The following is a 7369-nucleotide window of genomic DNA, read 5'->3' as shown; positions in this document are numbered from 1 at the left end:
TAAACCTTTTTTATATTGAGAAAGAATCAAATTGAAAATGACTTTTAATTTTAGATCGAATTCGTTTAACCAATATGTCTGATTTAGTCTTCAAAATATTACTTCAATCAGTGCTGACATAACAAAAAATTCTTATATATTTTAAAATGACTTAAAATAAAAATATTTTTTTTACGTATGGGACGGAGCGAGTGTTAAAATATAATTTATTTAAAAGTCAATTGTTTTTTGAAAGCGATCTCTTGAAATTCATGTAACTGACAATGAAAATAAGGTGAATTTATGTAAGTGATAATCTATGCTATATATAAAAGCACGGATGGAGGAGGGGGAGGACAGACAAATTTACGAAATAACCCTTTTTAATTTAAATTAGATAACGGTTTTATAGTCATTAACAAATTAATTGTTTAATTAGTCACTAAAAAATTATTATAATTAGAGTCTTAGTTAAAATAGAATTGTATCATGACGGAAGAAAATTAATTGAATATAGAAAAAATAGCTAATCTTTTCCAAATTAATAGGAATATCAATCTTTTGGTTTGACTACACTAGCAACGCAATTAATATTGTCAAAATCTTTATTAGTTATGTGTAAAACTAAAAAAAAAATTGATTTTTTAATTTTATTTTAAAATAATAATACATGAATTGATTAAAGTTTAGTATTTGATTTGTTATAGATAATGTAGTTTTTTAATCCATATTAAATTCTTATTTTTTTTATTAAATCAAATACAGGATCTTCTTATAAAAAGATATATTTTAATTTTGTAATATCGATTTTTATTATACTGTTATACAAAAACCAAAAAAAATTAATATTTATATTTTGAATATATAAATTACTTCTGTTCACTACTATCTTCAAAAAAACTTCATTAAAATTATGCCGAAGCCACCACGGTCCACGGATGATATTTGACTTTCCTCCCAACACCATATCACCAATTTCAAATCCATACCTCAGTGCCCTTTGTTGATTCATGCTTTTCGTTAGTAACAAAATCATCAAAATATAATTACGTATCTACAAAGAATTAAGAATTGGGTCATTAATCAAGAATTAAATAGGTGAATTACATATAATATAATTCTATTCTGATTAGGATTCTAATTATAATAGATTTTTAGTGATAAATTAAATAAATATTTAATTTTCTTTTTGGTTAAATAAATATTTAGTTAATGAGCATAAAATCTTTATTTAATAATAAATTAAAAAAGATTATTCGGTAAATTTGTCTAGTCATTAACAAATTAGTTATTTAATTAATCAAAAAAATTATTATAATTCCTTAGTTAAAATAAAATTGTATCATGACAGAAGAATATTAATTGAGTATAGAAAAAATAGCTAATTTTTTTCCAAACTAATAGGAATATCAATCTTTTGGTTTGACTACACTAGCAACGCAATTGATATTATCCAAATCTTTGTTAGTTATGTGTAAAACTATAAAAAAAATTAATTTGATTTTTTAAATTTTGTTTTAAAATAATAATACATGAATTGACGAGTCACGTTACGAGCCACGTGCGTAGCACGCAAAGCGAGACTAGTCTAAATAAAATAGGGATATGATAACAGTTGTTATCGAGTCGAAACAACTTGTGAGTTATTCAAAATTAACTCGGAAAAGTATTTGTACTCGGGTTGATAATTATCGAGTCGAATTCAAGTTTAAATTGCTAGAGTTAATTTGTAGACTTCAAATATTCGCCTCTATAAGCTAGCAAACCTAATTGAATTTTAATCAATAATTTTTTACCCTTTATAATTTTATGTTTACAGTACTACTTTAATTTTTATTATTGAGCGGAACTGTCGATCGAGGTAAATATTCAAGCGAGTTCGAACTATTAAAACAAAAATTTGTGGAATTCAAATTCAGTTTTCACCTTCAAATTTGAGAGTCCAATTCGACTCGATTTTAACGGCGTCTCAGCTCCGCTGCTAGGGCTGATTATAAGAATATTGGCAACGAAAATTCTAAAATATAACACAACCACCAAATATGCTAAAAGGAATATATATTTAATTTAGCAACTTTTTTTTTGATTGAAATTTAATTTATCAATTAGAATGGCCAAGCAGAGTGAGAGTTTAAGAAAGCACAGATTGTAAGAAAATACCTTAAAGGTCCTTACTTGACCCTCAAGCCTATTTCCTTTCCCGTAATGTGGTCTAATTAGGAATCTTATTTTCTATAGGAAGTAAGATATACCTAATTGATTTGGTTATTAAATAGGAGATCTTTTCCAATTATGACTCTACCTTGATGGACGGTTGAGATTAAGTTTTAGGGGAAACCCTAATTGGAATTTCGGTCCTCTCTTCTCCTATGTATAGTGCTTTTGGACCATCACAAAAACACACCAACAAACACATAACTAAAAGATATATAGGCGAGAGGAGAGAAACCGAAACTCTTCATTATAGTGTTTATTATATTATTCCGCATTCGTAATCGCTATGGAAGGAGGTATTCTTCTATCTCTCCTTTATATTAGTCTATTTGTGATTATCATGTTTGTTCAAAGATCTTAGGGTTCATGTAAATTAACTTACATGTGGTATCGGAGCTTAGGTTAACGAACACATGATTGTCTTTTAAATAAATAGACTCATATTAAAATTGTTTAATTAATTTTGATTAAATAATTTTATTTTATTTGCGTGGCTAATGATTATCGGATTGCCTTAGCATATATTTGTATAGTTTCTTTTGTCAAAATTTTATAAGTCTGTGAATCGATTAATAGACAAATTAAAGAATTTTTTGTTGTTGTGATATTATACTGCTGGTTAATGTCTCTGCCAACAATTTTTGATATGAATGTTTGCTTATGTTTTGACGTTTTTACTAATTGGTTCACTTGTTAAGTTTTGTTGGATTCATATTTGAATTAAATGTTCTATATTATTTATAATTAAAGAAGAAGGCCAATGAATCTTTAAAAGCTATGTTTTATAGATTGAATGAAATTTTTGTTGCTGGACATAATTTTGTTTTTCACCTAAATGTTCTGTATTCGTAATTGTTGGAATTAGTGACTTAAAATAGTGTATACATTTGTTCATTAATTTAAAAGGGTAACTATTAAAATTTGTTAAATCTGTATGTTAATTTTTTTTTTTAAATTTTGACGATAATTATGAACTTTTATTATTTAATATTTATATTAAAAGTTTTAATGTATTAAATTTTACTATTGAATTCAATTAAAGATTATGAATTGCATAAAATATTATATTACCATTGTTATGTTCTATTAGTCAATATATTAATTAATTATCCACAGATAATTAAAATTATATTTTGATTAATAATAAAGAAGTAATGTATATATAGACTAAGAAAATCCACAGATTTTTTTTTGGGTCTAATTAAAGTAAATATATTACTTAATTATGTATGATAGATATTACGACTTTTAATGGTATAAATTGTAGAATATATAGTGACTGCCCACAGGAGCATTATATTTTCTTGTCGTAAATATTCAATTTTATGTGTTACTTATGTCTTTTAAATGCCTTAAAATTTAATGTATCTCTACAAATTGCAGCATCTTTTCCTGCGCATTTGTCATCATCTGTCTCATCTGTCCCACTTCTCACGGGAATCAACTTATCAGAATGGAAAGAGAAAGTTGAATTCACCTTGGGAGTACTTGATCTGGATTTGGCTCTTCAAATTGAAGAGCCAGCTCCTCTTACAGAAACAAGTAATGATGAACAAAAGGCTCTCCATAAAGCTTGGGAGAAGTCTAACAGATTGAGTCTTATGTTTTTACGTATGACAATTGCTAGCAACATCAAAACTTCCTTACCTAAACCGGTAAATGCTAAGGATTATTTACAAGTAATAGAAGATCGGTTTAAGACTGCAGACAAATCCCTTGCGGGGAAACTTATGGCAGATCTTACAACCATGAAGTTTGATGGCACACTCTCAATGCATGATCATGTCATTGAGATGACGAACCTTGCGGCAAAGCTAAAGAATTTAGGAATGATGGTGGACGATTCTTTTCTCGTTCAGTTTATCCTAAATTCTTTGCCTTCTCAGTATGGACCTTTCCAAATTCATTACAACGCCATTAAGGATAAATGGACGGTGAATGAGTTGGCTAATAAATTGGTTCAAGAAGAGGGCAGGCTAAACCAACAAGGTATTAAGGTTGCACATCTTGTCCAAGGAGCTGGATCTAAAGTTGGAAAAAGGCATAACTCAAGCCATAAAAGAGCACCACCCAAAATGAATGATTCTAATCAATCAAAAGAGAAGAAGGCAAAGAAAGATGGCAGGTGCAATTTTTGCAATAAACCTGGACACTTTCAGAAAGATTGCCAAAAACGAAAGGAATGGTTCGAAAAGAAAGGTAACCCCATGGGTTTCGTAAGCTTTTTTGAATCAAACTTTTCTTATGTTACCTCTCATGTTTGGTGGATTGATTCTGGTGCTAATGTTCATGTTTCAAATTCCATGCAGGGATTTCTTACGACCCAAACCATAAGCCCAAGTGAAAACTTTTTATTTATGGGAAACCGAGACAAAGCGCCAGTTGAAGCTATTGGCACTTATCGTCTTATTTTGGATAGTGGATTTCAGTTAGATTTATTTCAAACTCTTTATGTTCCATCTATTTCTCGTAATTTAGTTTCAGTAAGTAAACTTGATAGTGCTGGTTTTAAAGTTAATCATGGAGATGGTTGTTTTAATTTATTTTTAAATTCTAGCCGTATTGGTTCTGGAATTCTAATTGATGGACTTTATAGATTTAATCTTGCTAGTCAAATTTCTGAAACCCATCTCACCCTGCATACTAATGGTGAAACAAAACATAAGTCGTCTAAAAACGACTCTTATTTCTTGTGGCATAAAAGGCTGGGACACATTTCCAGTGAAAAAATAAAGCGATTGGTAAAAGATGAAATTCTTCCAAGTCTTGATTTTACCAATCATAAAGCATGTGTAGATTGCATTAAAGGAAAGCAAACTAAACATACAAAGAAAGGAGCCACAAGAAGTACACAGCTTCTTGAAATCATACATACAGATATTTGTGGACCCTTCGACGTTCCAACGTTTGGAGGTGAGAAGTATTTCATTACTTTTATCGACGATTTCTCACGTTATTGTTATCTCTATTTATTGCATGAAAAATCTCAGTCTGTGGACGCTGTACAAGTGTTCATAACTGAAGTTGAAAGGCAATTAGATAGAAAAGTGAAAATCATAAGATCAGATAGAGGTGGTGAATTTTATGGAAGGTATGATGAAACAGGACAACATCCTGGACCTTTTGCAAAACTTCTCCAAAAACTTGGAATTGTTGCCCAATACACAACGCCTGGTTCTCCATGGCAGAATGGTGTAGCTGAAAGGCGAAATCGTACTTATATGGGAATGGTTAGATCCATGATGAGTCATGCCAATTTACCAATATCTTTGTGGATGGATGCTTTACGAACAGCTGTTTACATTTTAAATCGGGTTCCTAGCAAAGCAGTTCCAAAGACCCCTTTTGAACTGTGGAAAGGCTGGAAACCTAGTTTAAAACATCTCCAAATTTGGGGATGCCCAGCCGAGGCTCGAATTTATAACCCACATGAAAAGAAATTGGACTTCAGAACGATCAGTGGTTACTTTATTGGTTACCCTGAGAAATCCAAAGGATATAGGTTTTATTGTCCCAACCATAGTACAAGAATTGTTGAAACCGGAAATGCTAGATTCTATGAAAATGGCAAAATCAGTGGGAGTGATAAAGTACAAGATGTGATCATTCAGGAAATAAGGGTACCTATCCCTTTACCCTTAATTCCGAAAGGTGTTGGAAATCTCCGAATTGTCGAACAAATTGACAATGAGGAATACCCAAACAATGATCCACAACTCCATAATGAGATTATTGCCAATAATGATCATATGGCTGAAGCACCAGAGGAACCAGCATTAAGAAGATCTACTCGTGAGAGAAGATCAGCTATTTCCGATGATTACTTGCTTTACCAAGTAGAATCTGATATTGGGATTATTAAAGATCCGATTTCATACAAACAAGCCCTTAAAGATGTTAATTCTAATAAATGGATTGATGCCATGAAAGATGAATTAAAATCTATGGCTGAAAATGAAGTCTGGGACGTTGTTCAATTGCCTACAGGACATAAGCCAGTCGGGTGTAAATGGGTCTTCAAGACCAAATGCGACTGCAATGGCAATATTGAACGACATAAAGCTAGACTTGTAGCCAAAGGTTTTAATCAGAAAGAAGGCATTGATTATACTGAGACTTTTTCCCCAGTGTCCAGGAAAGACTCTCTTAGAATTATCTTGGCATTAGTAGCTCATGATGATCTCGAGTTACATCAAATGGATGTGAAAACCGCCTTTCTTAATGGAGACTTGCAAGAAGAAGTCTACATGCGTCAACCTGAAGGCTTCATTATCGAAGGTCAGGAAGACATGGTCTGCAAACTTAAGAAATCAATATATGGACTGAAACAAGCTTCGAGGCAATGGTATCTAAAGTTTGACGAAACCATTACTGTTTTTGGTTTTAAGGAAAACATTGTTGATCCATGTATATACCTCAAGATCAGTGGGAGTAAGTTCATATTTTTGGTACTGTATGTTGATGACATCTTATTGGCCAGTAGTGATCTTGGTCTTTTACATGAGACTAAGCGTTACTTATTTGAGAACTTTGAAATGAAAGATATGGGTGAGGCATCCTATGTGATTGGAATAGAGATATTCCGTGATAGATCACTTGGAATTTTGGGACTGTCTCAGAAAGCCTATATTGATAAAGTTCTTGAAAGATTTGGCATGATGACATGTTCTTCTAGTGTTGTTCCATTGCATAAAGGAGACAAACTTGATCTTGATCAATGTCCGCAGAATGAATTGGAACGTAAAGAAATGGAAAGTTATCCTTATGCTTCACTTGTTGGGAGTTTGATGTATGCACAAGTTTGCACGAGACCTGACATTAGCCATGCAGTTGGCATGTTAGGCAGATTTCAGAGTAACCCAGGACTCGCTCATTGGAAAGCTGCAAAGAAAGTGTTGAGATATTTAAAAGGAACAAGAAATTGCATGCTCACATATAGAAAATCAACACATCTACAGATGGTTGGATTTTCTGATTCAGATTTTGGTGGATGTTTAGATTCTAGACACTGCACTCTTGGCTATGTGTACCTCTTATCTGGAGGTGCAATATCATGGAAAAGCCAGAAATCTGAGTTGCTCTATACATCTACTATGGAAGCTGAATATGTGGCATGTTTTGAGGCTGCAAATCAAGGAGCATGGTTGCGAAATTTTGTCTCTCAGTTCGGGGCTTT

Source organism: Mercurialis annua, linkage group LG1-X (assembly GCF_937616625.2).
Source record: "Mercurialis annua linkage group LG1-X, ddMerAnnu1.2, whole genome shotgun sequence".
Classification (NCBI taxonomy): Eukaryota; Viridiplantae; Streptophyta; class Magnoliopsida; order Malpighiales; family Euphorbiaceae; genus Mercurialis; species Mercurialis annua.
This window is presented reverse-complemented; position numbering follows the sequence as displayed.